Source organism: Nicotiana tomentosiformis, chromosome 6 (assembly GCF_000390325.3).
Source record: "Nicotiana tomentosiformis chromosome 6, ASM39032v3, whole genome shotgun sequence".
Classification (NCBI taxonomy): Eukaryota; Viridiplantae; Streptophyta; class Magnoliopsida; order Solanales; family Solanaceae; genus Nicotiana; species Nicotiana tomentosiformis.
The window spans coordinates 80,468,964-80,484,088 of NC_090817.1; the positions used below are offsets into that span (position 1 = coordinate 80,468,964).

The window sequence follows — 15,125 nt, forward strand, 5'->3', positions numbered from 1 at the left end:
TCTGATTGATGTATCCGTTAAGTATCTAAGTAGAGGTTTTAATACTTGTAGCCATAAGTTAGCGAAATTTTCTCTCTCTACTTAGTAAAGTCTCTTGGTATGACAACTTTCCTGTTTGGATTGGCAACGAGGCTTCATCTTGTTTCGTACCATTGACTGTTGGGTTTGATTAATATATACTTTGTTTCCCCAGAAAAAAGAAAAAAAAATCTTTCGTTGTTTTCGAGTGTGGGAGGGTGGGGGGTGGGTGGGGGGGGGGGGTTCTACTATCAGTTCAACGAATAGGACCTATTCATCTATATATGGACAAGAGTAAAAGAACAAAAGTCGGAAGAAAAAAAAATTAAGTTACTATATGAATCGACATGTAAAATTTTTGCATTACCAATGAATTTTATTTATCCCTTTTTCAGATTACCTGTTCCAGCTTATTTTAATTATCTGTAGTTTAAGTTAGTTTACTTTTCAAACCACCCAACCAGGTTATGTTCCTTATTCGGTGGGGGGTTTTGCAGGACCCCTACCTTGTTTATTGATAAAAATGAGGGGGACGTAAAACCAAAACCTCTAGAGGACACCAAGAGGACCGGATACATTATGATTACAGTATTGCATAAGACAATGCTATAACTAATATCAGGTCGGGGGAAGGGGAAGATTGTCTTCAAAGATTAGACCTCCCCTCGAGTGTTGTTTAAGGAGGATCATAGTGCTATCCTGAGTGCTTGCCCTTTTTGAATCTGAAGGAGGCCAACTATAATTTATCCATTCGCAGGGGCCTTCTTGAGTCCTCTGGTAAGTCCTCCTCTGTGAGAAAGATTCTCTCATTGCCCGATGTTATAGCCAACTTTGCAAGAGAGTTGGCTACCGCATTAGCTTCCCTATAACAATGTTTTATGTGGAAGCGTCTTTCAAGCATCTTCTTTTGCACCTCCTCCACAGCTCCTCGAAGCTTCCATGGTGGTTTAACCAGTCCTTGGATCATCTTCATAGCCACTTGTGAATCCATCTCTAGCGTGAGTTGTGGAGGTTGTTGTTGGTAGCACCAATTAATTTCATAGATAGCGGCATGCAGTTCACAAAGAGTGTTAGTTGAGAATTGCACTGATTTGGCAAAGGCCATAATCAAGTCCCCATTTCCCTTACTAACAATCCCCCCTATTCCTACTTGCCCGCTAGTGGCTACAAAACTTCCATCGGTGTTAATCTTCCATGTATCCCCTTGAGGCATTTTCCGGCACACCAGAACACTAGTTATCCTGGGTTTATAAGTTTTTGCTAAGTAACAGATATTTTGCCAGCTCCAGTTGTAGTCTACTCTGCTATAGTATTTAGAAATATTAACCTGCACATTAAAGAGAACATGATTAGCAATCCTAAATAATGTAGTGGACTTGTTACTTTATTTCTTCGCACATCGTGCTTTCCAGAGTTCCCACATGATGTAACAAGGGGTGATATTGAGTAATAATTTATGAAGTGCATTCTTTGGTATCGATTGCCACCAACAGTCCAAGACCCCTTTAATTGTAGTCCCTTCGTGCAGATGCCTAGAGGGCCCGCAAGATGATTCCAAACTTTGGAGGCCATGTAGTTAGTAGAGAAGACATGGTCCACTATTTCAGGATATGCATTTCTGCAGCATGTACAACTTGAAGTCGTTTGAATGCCGAACTTCAGAATAATGTCATCCAGAGGTAACTTCTTCATGAAAAGTTTCCACATGAAGAAGGAGACCTTGAAAGGGATACCTTTCCCCCAAATATGAGCAGCCATTGGATCCTTAGTTTGTTTTTCCTTAAGCTTGTCAAAGGCGGAAGAGCATGAGAAATTGCCAGTATTCTCCAGTATCCTTATACCCATGTCCGCATTTTCATTGTCACCAATTTCTATTTGTGGAATATCTTGAACTATCGTGTTAGATAGAAAGGTGCTGAGATTGGGGATATCCCACTGCCTGTCGAGAATATTGTCTTTAACCATGATACTCCCTGGTTTTATGGAGAGTTGTAACCTTTGAGCAATGGGGACTTGACTAGGCCAATTGTCCCACCAAAAGAAAATATTACCAGCATTTATTTCCCATTTGTTGTACTGCTCCACGCGAGGTTTGATTTGAAGTAAGCTTATCCATATATTGGAGTTGTTGGAAGCAATGACTTTAACCACCATATTGGTTCTCGGGCTATATTTATCTTTGATGAACTTAGACCACAAGTTGTCGATGGTTCTAAGTCTCCACCATCGCTTGGTTGTGATGGTATTGCAGATATCTTTGAGTCTTTTGAAACCTAGGCCCCCTTCCTCAGTTGGATAACACATTTTCCTCCATGAGCACCAGTGGTATTTACTCTTCCCCTCGTTCATTCCCCAGAAAAAGTTGGAGAAGTACTTCTCTATCTGTAATAGGATGGACATAGGAGGTTCCATGGCTGCGAAGAGATGAAGAGTCTGCGACTGGAGAATGTGCTTAATGATCGGAGCTTTGCCTTTAGCTGTGAGCATCTTGCTTTGCCAAGCATCTGCTTTAGAAACTACTTTAGTAGCCAGATCAGTAAAAAGATTGATCATTTTCCTGCCTGTGTAGATAGGACAGTCCAGGTAGGTGAAAGGAAAGTTAGATTGCTCATAGCCAGTCCATTTCTTAATCTTTCTGTTAATCCTTGGGTCGAGATCATGGTGTGTGACGAAACACCTTTTTTCCTTATTCACTTCCTGCCCAGAACCCTGTTGGTAGCTTTTAATCTTCTTCATTATTAGCATGATGGACTGTCTTCTGATGGAGGAGAATAAGACCACATCATCAGCATAACAGAAGTGATTGATTTGTGGACCATTAGCATTCATGTTGAAACCTTTGAAATTGTTGTTGGAATGGAGATGATTCGGAGACTTTGAGTCTTTTTCTCTGCCCAAGGACCATCTATCAGAGTATGCATTCTCTTAAGTTGCCTCCAGAGTCTTTTTCTTCTGCTAGCATTGGAATTTGCGTAAACAACAGTAAACCAAAAGTAGTTTGAATCACCAACTTGGTTAACCATGAAGGTCATTTGTTGTTTGTGTTGAGATATGAGGGTGCAGTTGAGAGTGTGATTCCAAAAACACCAAATTTTTCTATTGTTGTTTGCCATAGCATTGTTGAAACCAAGTTGTTCTCTAAATTCCTTAATCTGAGAAGGTGCCAGGAAACGGTCTTGTAATGCGATGAAGTTCACTTTGTGGAGTCTGACAAGTTTCAATAGTCTATTAAAAGCTCCTTTGGATCTCATACCCCTAATATTCCAAATGATGGCTTTAAACATTTGATTTAAGGGGTGGTGTAGTTTTATCTTGATGTTTAGTGTGTAGAAGACCTCCTTGACTGATATGCCCGGCTTGTCTTCCTTTCTTTTTCTTTTTCAGTTTTGTTCCCCTTGGGGATAGGCCCTGTTTAGCAGTTATGTTGTCTAGCTCCTCTGTAATAGGGTCTGGAGGTTCTGATAAAGCTGAAACTGCTCCATCTTGCTTACCAATATCCCCCTCTTCAGAAGATACATCTTTTACATTGTTGATTTCCACCAAAGTTCCCTGAGTGTCTGAAGAGTTTGTGTGTACCAGTTTGATAGGGATTTGAAACTTTGAACTTCTACAATCGATGCCGAAACCTATCAAATCACGTCCGATTGACCTTAGATTTTTCACACAAGTCATAATTGACATTACAAACCTACTCCAACTTCCGGAATCGGAATCCGACCCCGATATCAAAAAGTCCACTCCCCGTCAAACTTTCCCAAAAACCTTCAAATTCCCAGATTTAGCCAAATGACCCCAAAATGACCTACGGACCTCCAAATCCACTTCCGGACGCGCTCCTATGGCCAGAGTCATCATAAATACAACTGTAGGTTCATCTAATCTTACAAAGGTAAAAAGAGTTCGAGGTAGGAACAACGGCAAAGAAGTGGCATCACTTGAAGTCGGACAAAAGCTGAAAGTAACCTTTTACAATAATCGAACGATTGGAACAAATAGCAAACTATTTTCAAGGCACTTGGGCAGAATAGTTTGTGACCGCAATATGTGTCCGTCGGGAGTATCATCGTGGAATGCTATTAAGTAAGAAAAGTTGAATCACATATGGGCAGCTATTGAGGTAACAAATGTAGATAAGAGTATGCATGTGCATTTTGAGTCGCACATATAATTGTGCTATTTGCGCTGTGGCGAGGAAGACCAAAGGTGTAGTTAGGTGTGGTTGCAAACTTTTTATTCATATAGTGTACTTTTCTTATTAGAACCTGATCAATATTTTGCTGGTGTCTGGTGCTTAATATAGCGCTTAATTAATTAAGCTTCCCATATACATGCAGTCTGCAAAAAAACTATATCTGAATTTCATATGATATATATTACTGTTAAATTTTTCAAAAAAAACTGCATAGATGTTTTTGCCGATGACTGTATACAGATTTTTTAATTGTGATTTCAGTTTCTATCAATGGAGTACTTTTCTTTTCTTTTCTGAAATGCCTCCAACTCTGAATCAACAGCAACTAATTCTTGTCCAGCATTTGCAACATGTCCTACTACTGCTACTACTGCATGATTAGTAGTTGTTGCTCGATCAGCTCCAACACCTGATGCACCAGTAGAACCCTTTGTACCTCTAGGAGCTTTAGATGGTCCTCCACCCTTAGTTTTCTCAAGTTGCTGCCCCTCAAGATCCTTCTGCCCAACACCTGCTACAATAGCAATTGCAGCAGTAGGATTTTCTACTGTATCAACTGGAACACAACTATTTTTTCCAGTTTTTGTGACTTGTTCTACCACCGGTATTACTTGTGACTTACCCCCATTAGCTGCTCTTTTTAAAACTTTCTCCTGTAAATACATTACCATGTCGCTTTTGGCCAGCCTTGGCTACAACTAAGTCTCCTTTAACCTTGCCATTGACAGTAGAAATTTGCTGACCTTCACCACATTGTAATATTAACACCTGCTGCTGCCCAATGTTTCTGTCAAACAAGCTGCCCAGCTCTTTTTGCATTGAAATTTCCCAATTTTGATCTCCTTTTTGGTTTAAACTACCTAGGTATCTGCTTCCATCTATAAATACCAAAATAAAGGAATGGAGACCAACTTTGAGCATGGATAGAGTTGCTGGCAGATGTTACTTGTATTTCTTATTCAGCCAATGTTATTTATTTTTCTACACAATACTTGAAACTTCATTCAAAATTTAGACTGCTACACATTTCTGTTTTTTTAAACTCTTTACATTAAGTGATTGCAGGGCTCAACATTGTCATTATAGTTGCTTGCATATTAGTTAACAGTGCATTGTTTTTCCACACCAGAAAAGTTCTATGATATCGTGATTATATTTTAACAGTGCATTATTTTCTTGTGATGCATTAACTCAACCAATATTTTGATTATTGTAGGATAAATTTGAGAGTGTTGACATGAATGTTCATCGTGATCATATCTTGGGATGGATGAAAGAGTTATGGAACAAATGGAGAGGACACTTGCATGCAAAATATGTGAAGGATAAGCCAATCCAACAGGCTCTTTAGGAATATTCCAAAGGGAGTAGACAAGAAAGAATGGGAGTGATTAGTAAAGGAACATTTTTCTTCAGAAAGTTTTCAGGTATGCCTAACAATTTAATAGTCTGTTTCTCCAAAGCTGTAGTCTGATTCCCTTTCCTAGTACCAGATATCTTTTTTCCGCAATATATGGAATCAAACCTAAGTATACTATTTAATTTTATTACAATAATTATAATTAAGCTTATTGTTTCACAAAGGCGAGAAGCAACAGTGTCACGACCCAATTTCCCCTCCGTTGGGTATCGTGATGGCACCTAGTCTTAGGGACTAGATAAGCCTAACATTAATTGAAACAACAATATTATTTAAATAACATCTAACAATTTAAAATAGAAATCTCTTAAAATTTACAATTCCCAAAACCGGTAGTACAAGTCATAAGCTCTACAGAGTGTTTGCTAGAAAACTTCTAAATATAACTATCCATAAATAAGAATAAACAGTGTAAAACGAAAACTTGAAGGTGACTCTGAAGCCTGCGAACACAGCAGCAGGTTTACTTTGAGTCTCCACAGCAACGACCCGCACAGCTGCTAACGAACAAAAACCTAGATCTGCACAAAAATATGCAGAAGTGTAGAATGAGCACACCACATCGGTGCCCAGTAAGTATCAAGACTAACCTCGGTGGAGTAGTGACGAGGAACAGTCAATACACTCACTAGTCTAATAATTTGAACAAGTATAAGTATATGAACAGCAGAAATATGATATCTACATAAAGACTATGCAATATGGCTCACAATACAGTAATGGCAATAAAAAAGGAAACAACAAGTATCAGCGGAATACCATAAAAATAACACAGAAAAGTGAATGGAACACAACCTAAATTCGGAATCACAAATACAGCAAAGACAAGTAATAACTCAGCAACTACAACCGCTTTTACACTAGGTTTTAGTCATCAAACTCCACGAGGTACCGAACCTCGGACAAATCACAACTCACGGCCCAACTCACGGGTCTCAATACCTAAACCCTAACACTTGGCATCCTGTGCCGTCATTACACTTCATAACCGCACTGACGACTCACGTGCCAATATAGCCATTCTCACATAGAAGGCAAGTAAACAAGGTTGAGCATTTATGCTCAACAATATCAAGAAAACCTCTTATCCGATAAGAGTGCTTAATTACGTGTATGCTTGTGCAAGTGTCCTAACATAGTCCATACCAGCAAATAAGCATAAGGAAAAAGAACAGACAACACGCAGAATATTTCCTCACAACTTTCACAAGATAAAGCTATAGGTAAGTGTACCACTACACAAATATCAACAACAGAATGCCCCTAGGCCATCACAAATCAACACAAATCAATCCGTGACACAACCCACCTTGTCTCTCCATGTGTGCAATAGTAAAGTAAATGCCCGCCTTGTCTCGCCACACGTGCATAATAATATTCCCACCTTGTCTCGCCACATGCGCAACCCACACACACATATATATATATATATCCCGCCTTGTCACGCCGCAGGTGCAAATATCAATAGCAACAATAGCACGGCAGAAATCTCGTGCATCACAATAACCACAACCGCACGGCAGAAACCTCGTGCATCACCACAATAAGTACAACAACAACAATGATAATAATACAAGGATACGATAAATACGTCAACTCAGAAAAATCAGAACTCAAGGAAACGGAGGAACTAATTCACAAGGGGTAGCCACGATAGAGAACGCTAGTTATAATAAGAACAGCTCAACAAGAAAGGAAATATTATGTAACAATGGTCCACAATGTACAGTTCGATAACGAGGGAGCTAACACAGACGAATAATTCCAAATAAGGACAAGCCAACAAAAATATGGGATATCTAGCTTCTTTTAAGGTTGGGCCATTAAGAGAGAGATACAACAACTTCAATTAAGGATAAGCAGTATAAGGATAGGACAACACGGCAATAGAAGAGATAACAATTTCAGTTAAGGCACATATGAATCAAATGAACAACAAGAGTGGATCATGAGGCAATTAATTCCAATTAAAGCAGGTAGAAGTGAAACTGAAAATTAAGAAACGTAATCGTAACGAGAACAACTGCATATTCAATGAGTATAAGGACCTAAGAATCCCTAAAAGGCTAATTTTTCACAATTAAGTCCGGGCACGTACTCGTCACCTCGCGTACACGGACTACAATTAGCATAGAAGACTCAAATCCTAAGGGGTAGTTCCCCCACATGAAGTTAGGCAAGATACTTACCTCAAAGAAGACAGACCGATACTCAAAAAAGAACTTCTCGGATGAAATGACCTCCGGACGGCTCAAATCTAATCAAAATAACTTCAACGCACAAATAAAACCCATAAGAGACTATTCCGGATCATAAAGCCTCAATCTTTAACAAAATCTAAAAATTGGTCCAAAAGTCGACCCCCGAGCCCGCACCTCGGAACCCGACAAATTTCACAAAACCCGAACACCCATTCCGATATGAGTTCAATCATACTAAAATTATCAAATTCCGATACCAATTCATCTCTCAAATCATGATTTTTTTCATTTTGAATTTTTTTTTCAAAAACCTCATTTTTCCCCAACTCAAAGCACAAATTAAATGATAAAAATAAAGATAAAAATACGGAATATAATAAATTCTAGGTGAAGAACACTTACCCAATCGATTTGCTTGAAAAACCCACAAGGAATCGCTAAAAAACCAAGCTCTATAAGTCAAGATATGATCAAAATGGCCTAACCCTCGATTTGAAAATCTTATATTCTGCCCAGGTCTTTAAGCATCGCGAACGCGGAAGCACAATCGCGTTCGCGAAGAAGAAAAACAAAAGCTGCCCAGTTGTGCTTCGCGAATGCGACAACACGTTCGCGAACGCGGAGAGGAAAAATCTGATGGCCCAACGACTTCTCTTCGCGAACGCGTGAAGTGGTACGCGAACGCGAAGAAGAAATAGCCAACAGCCCCCAGCTCCCAATTTCTACTACGCGAACGTGAGGGAACAGATGCGAAGGCGAAGAAGGAGAAAGCAGACTTTTGCGATCGCGAATGTCAACGCGAAGAACAATGAATTCCTCCTCCATAATTACTCTTCGCGAACGTGAAGGAAGGGACACGAACGCGATTAAGGAAACCAGATGACAGAAAAGAACAGTTCAAAAATAGAAGGAAATGGACCGTAGCCCATCCGAAACACACCCGAGGCCCCCGGGACCCTGTCTAAACACACAAACAAGTTCCATAACCTAACACGGACTCGCTCGAGGTCTCAAATTACATCAAATAATGTCAAAAATACAAATCGCACCACGAATCGAACTTATGAACTTTCAAAACTTCCAACTTCAAAAACTCATACCGAAACCAATCAAACCAACCCGGAATGACGTCAAATTTTGCAGGCAAGTCCCAAATAACATAATGGAGCTATTACAACTCTCGGAATCACATTCCGACCCCGATATCATAAGGTCCACTTCTGGTCCAAATCTCCAAAAATTCGACTTTTGCCATTTCAAGCCTAAATGAGCTACCGACCTCCGAAACATAATCCGAACACGCCCCTAAGTCCAAAATCACCCAACGGAGCTAACGGAACTCCATTCCGGAGTCGTCTTCATACAGTTCTGATTACAGTCAAAATTCTAAGACTTAAGTTTCCGTTTTAGGGACTAAGTGTCCCAAATCACTCTGAATCATCCGGTAACTGAATTCAACCACGCACGCAAGTCAATACACATAATACGAATCCGCTCAGGGCCTTATGCCACCGAACGAGACTTAAATTCTCAAAACGACCGGTCGGGTCGTTACAAATAGGAATGCAGCAAACCGAGCTAAGTTGAAGATGCTGCATCATATTAGTAGTAAGACTATTCGAGAGATAATTTATCAAAAGTATTATTATTATAAAATCTCTATTTTTCTAACGGAAATATTTACGAGGTGTTTCTGGACATAGTTTCCTTAGATGTAAAGGGCGGAAAAGATGGCAATCCACCAGATTTGGCAACAAGTTTCTTTGAGACTCATAAGATAAATAACAAGCTTATTGAACCTGAAGCAATTGAAAAATATGTATGTTTGGTAAATTGAATATGTAAATTACTTGAAATTATTATTGGTTCAGATATAAAATATTTTTTCATATGTTTTGTAGGCTCAGATTGAATAAATAGTTCAATCGGATCCATCTCTACCTAGCATAGAGATAGTAGAAAAACGTTATGGACCTCAAACCCGTAGCCATGTATTTGACGTTGGGAATGGAGTAAAGGCGAAAGACTTGAAAGGTGGTACTTCTTCAAAGGCTGAATTATTGTTTGCGCTATGTTCAACTAGAGAGGAAAATAAATCTTTGAATGAGGAAAACAAATCCTTACAGGATCACTTTTCTACCTTAGAAGATGAGATGAAAGAAATGAGGAAAATAAAGGAATTCTTCGCTATTCAGCAATCACGTGTCTCTCATTCGACATCGTTCGTTTCAACTGAATGACCACTATTTTTGTCTAATGAACAAGTTAGTAACAATATACCCTACCTTTTAATTTTTTTTGTTGATTTTTATATAGTCATTTCTATCTTATTGCTACCTCTGTTGCATTCACGCTTTTATATTCCTTCAAATTAAACACTATGGGCAGACGAATCCTTGTCAGTTATACTGGAAGGTCCTTATGTTTTTATCTTCAAGTTATAATTCAAGTGTTTTTCGTTTCATCTTCATTCCCATCTTAGCTATAAGATTGCTATACAAAGCTCTTAGTTTGATAATACACTGATAACTCAGTGTTGTAGGTGGTCGAAAATACATTACAATATTTGTGTTTAATCTAATAAACCTTTCTGGTGTTCAACTAATTAAGCATCTTAATCTTTTAGCCAAATACATTCTTTCCTATCTGATAGAAGATAAAAAAGAAGATATCCTTAATTTTCCATCACTCTAAAAATGATGTATTCTTATTTGATCAACCAATTGGAGCTGCAAATGCGGACAATAATTCATCACCTCTTTTTTATAAATTAGAATATTCTCTGTAAACTTGAATGAAGGAAATCTAACAACTCTTTTCTTATGGGTGGTGTTTCATAATTGCCTTCTATCTTCATAAGTCTACACCCTTTGGCCCTTTAAGCAAGTACATCGTTACTTGGATGTTGTTTTTCTTTATAGTGAATTATTCGTCTTATCTGATTTCCCAGTTACCTTGTTGCTGCTGTTGGCTTGCAGAGCTTATGGAGTTAAAATATGTCACATGGGCTAATCCTGAATTTACTTCCTTTGTTTCTTAGGATGACCATAACTTTTAAGGGATCTTGGCATACTCTTTTGAATGGTAAATCCCGAGTTACCGTACCGGGATTTATCGAATCGAGGTTTGATTTATCGTTAGACAATTATATAAATTGTATTGTACCATTGTTGTTGACAAGGTTGAGGTGTTTGAACTGAGAATATGAGTTATCGGCAAAAACTCGTTGGAAAGAAGATTGAGGTTTGATTTCTGCATTTAGATAACAAAAATATTTCTTTTGTTGCTTTTTCCTACTCTCTTTTTGAACTTTCTGGAAGCTCTTTGTTATGAATATGGAAATGGCTACTGTGAGACAAGTATCTATAGTGAGCTTAACTGCCAGCTTCAAACTTTCCTTGTTCTATATTTAAAGATTCACTTTGATTCTCCGATTCTTCTTTCCCTTTTGCACATTGCTTTTTACTGTGCAATTTGAAATCCAAGTCTCCAGAACTTTTCTAATTAATTTTCTTATATTCCTGTAGCCTTGTTGATATTGTTGGATAACGCCTGATGAATTTAGACTGCTTTTGGGGTAAGCGGTTTAACTATTGCTAGTGTAAATTTACATATATATTGGACACGTTGGCCAACTTAGGTTCGTCCACGGAAATGAAAGGAGATGATTCTGGTGCAGTTGTTCAGCTGTTGCATTCAATCCTAGATGTGGATGTTTACCGTAAAGTTAACTCAACTAACCTAATTTTGAGTTGGAGAAACAAGTTTATAGAATATTTACGGCATGAAAAACTGCCTGATGATTCTAAAGCGTCCCGGGCATTACGAACAAATGTTGTCCGTTGTTGTCTTGCTGATGGACAATTATACCGAAGGTCTTTCCAGGGTTCGTTGGCTCGGTGTCTAGGACCATTAGAAGATGATTATGTGATGAGGGAAGTTGTGAAGAAGTTTGTGAAAATCACTCCGGTGCGGATTCATTGGTGCTCAAATTAACGAGGACTAGTTATTATTGACCCTGGATGGAGCAAGATGTAAAGGTGTTTGTACAAAAATGTGATAAGTGCCAACATCATGGTCAATTGGTGCATCAGCCGACGGAGCTCTTGCATTCAATGGTGTCACTATGGACATTCATGAAATGGGGGATGAATATAGTCGGTCATTTGCTTCAAGGGCCCAGGCAGGTAAAATTTCTTTTAGTTTTGAATGATTATTTCACTAAGTGGGTTGAAGCAAGTGCTTTCAAGAAGATTGGAGAATGAGAAGTGATTGATTTCATTTGGTCTCATATCATTTGCCGATTTGAAGTACCAAAATAAATTGCTTGTGACAATGGGCCACAATTTGTAGGTTCCAAGATTATAAAATTCCTAAAAGGATTGAATATCAAAAGGACCACGTCCTCCCCATACAACCAAGTGATAACGGTCAAGCGGAATCAACTAATAAGGTGATAATTCAGAGCCTCAAAAAGAAATTAGAGGGTGCGAAAGGCAGATGGCCAGAAGAGTTGTCAGGAGTATTGTAGGCGTATCGAACAACGGCAAAGTCGAGCACAAGAAAATGTTATTTTCCCTTGTGTACGTTACAGAAGCTTTGATTCCCGTGGAGATTGGTGAACTGACCATGAGGTATTCCCGAGAAAACAAGCAGGAAAATGACAAAGCAATGTTGATTAAGTTGGACTTACTTGAGGAGTACCAAAACTTAGCTTTTGTAAGAATGGTTGCACAAAAGCAAAGGATGGAAAGGTATTACAACCGCAGAGCAAATCTTTGCTATTTCAAAATCGGAGATTTGGTTTTATGAAAGGCAATGCTGGGAAGTTGGGACCAACCTGGAAAGGACCTTACCCGATTTCAGCTATAACTGGTAAAGGTTCATATCAACTGAAAAATCAAGATGGAGTAAAATTACCAAGCAACTGGAACGTGACTCACCTCAATAGGTATTACTATTGAAGATACTTGATGATACTGAAAGTATGCGCTGCATTCTTTTTTCTTTCGTCCAATTTTTATCCCAAACGGGTTTTTCTAGCAAGGTTTTTAATAAGGATGCAACGTAAAGCATACTCCGAAGAATATCGTCGATAGCAACAAGAATTCCAGTATGCATATTCTCATACTTTGCACTCGAACACTGGGGGAAGCTATTGTATAATATAGCACTAAAAATATGGGACTGCTAGAATGGGGAACTATCTCTTGAAGTTAAAAAGTTCAGTTACTATGAAAGACCTTAAATCAGGATCGGGGATTGTGCGACCAAGTCCGTAGAAATAAGTTGTACAAGTTATCCACATGTATTGGCAGCTTTATTTACTTAAGTGAATGTATAGTTTTTTTGGCTTATGTAAATGTACTTTTGAAATAAAAGGAATAAATAAGAGACCTTTTGTTTTTATCTTATTTCTTGTATAAATGATATGACTTGGTATTTTTTCATTTGAATGTTACTTAAAACTTCAAATGCAAGTGTCAGAATGAACAGGAGACGTTCCTTCAAGAGCATCATAAACATAAGGGCCCACTCTTATGAAATCCTCAAATTAATGGGTAAAATCGAAAGTATGAATGCATGGTACTAAAGTTAACCGTATGAGAAAAGTTTTCGAACTTTACCTATTGAAAAACAAAAAGATATCTTTTGCACAGAAGTTAAGTTAAAAGAGTATCTTTTATTTCGAAAAATCACGGGCCCACTAGAGACTCTAGGGTAATTACAAAAAAAAAACATTAGTCTGATTTATCAGCTGAGTCTGAAAAGTGAAAAGTCTATGTTGCATCTTTTGAAGATGAAGGTTGCTCAGCATCCAGTTCAGCATCATCATTCTTATCTTCTTCTGCAGTTTTCGAGGATTCAAAGTAAGTCCTCGAGGAGCTTGAAACAGTGGGCCAGGCAAGAATGTTCTCAAAGGCAGTTGTCTCCAAATTAAGGGCTTTAGCGATATAGTTATCTATATTTAAAATATTTTCTTTGGCATCCGCCAAAGTTTTTCTTCTCATATATGTGAGCACGTGATTTTTGCCCAACTAAAATTACTCCTACAAAGTTCAAAAATAGATTTTTCTAAATTATTTTAATTTTTATTGAATTCTTTAGGATTTTCTGGTTAATTTTATTTGCATTTAGTTGCATATTGAATATTTAAAATTATGAAAAAATATCAAAAATGTCTAAAATATTCATTGCATATAATCTTAGATTTAATTGCAATTAGGATTTAAAATCAAAAAAAAAAGAGAAAGAAAGAGAGAAGGGATTTTGGGCAAACAATGTCTAAGCCCAAAATTGCCCTCAAAACCCAACTCGCCCCAAGCCTAGTCCGTTTCAGCCCTCACTTAACCAAAAACGGCGTCGTTTTAGTAATGGCGATCTTAGCCGTTGATTTCATTTGATCGAACGGCCCAGAACCCCACACCACATCCCCATATAAGTGTCTGAATCCCCCCCCCCCCCCCCAAACCCCCAAACCTCTCACAAACCCCCAAATCTCACCTCTCGCATCCCTCTCCCACCACCCACCGTCTCTGCCGTCGGAAATTGCCCCACGACGGCGGCACCACACCAAACAGCCCCAAATCTTCACCCTACAATCCCCACACTTTCCTAATCCCAAATCCCTTACCAATTTACCCAAATAATCATCCAAACTCCCCGAATTCAAAATTTAAGAAGTCAAGAAAACCTAGTTTGCTGTTCTTTTTCGGTTCTTTCCAAATTCGAGCTTGTTTTTCGTTATTACCTGCCTCAATCGACTACCTTCCCTTTTTTTCTTCGTTCAAAACCTCAATGGCTCAGAGAAGTAGCCCCCTTAGCTTTGAGGTATCACTTGATTTTCGACTCTTCGGCCAAGCTATGGTCGTTATCATTACAGGCAGCCATTGTTTCTGTCTTTCGAGCATGAACCAGTGCTCGTATGACGATATTGACTCATGCTCGGATTATTTGAAGCTAGCAGTAATGTCGTTAATGGGTAATATTTTCTTCCGTTCTTTCATGGTCATTTGGCTTAATTATATGATTTACTGACAGACTGGTGTTTTGTTGTTTCACATGATATAGCTTAGTTTTAGGTTAATTATAGCATGTTTTAGCTTAGCTTCAATTGTACTTAGTTGATTTTGCTAAAATTATCATTTGAAATGCATGCTTAATGATGCATCAGTAATGGACTATTAGATCGCATAACAATTAATAATTTTCAAGAATTGGGGGACTAAAAGGTATACTAAAATCAAAGAATCTTAGGTGTTTGGTCAAGAAGTTTATATACGGGACTTAAGTG

At 38.4% G+C, this 15,125-nt stretch overlaps 1 long non-coding RNA gene across 1 annotated transcript; it reads left to right on the forward strand.

The window, feature by feature from the left end:
- Nucleotides 1–573: 573 nt before the first annotated feature.
- Nucleotides 574–9,787, forward strand: LOC104120795 (uncharacterized). Its single transcript, XR_011408704.1, has 3 exons — nucleotides 574–795; nucleotides 5,427–5,637; nucleotides 9,739–9,787. It is a non-coding gene; the product is annotated as an uncharacterized lncRNA (long non-coding RNA).
- Nucleotides 9,788–15,125: the final 5,338 nt, after the last annotated feature.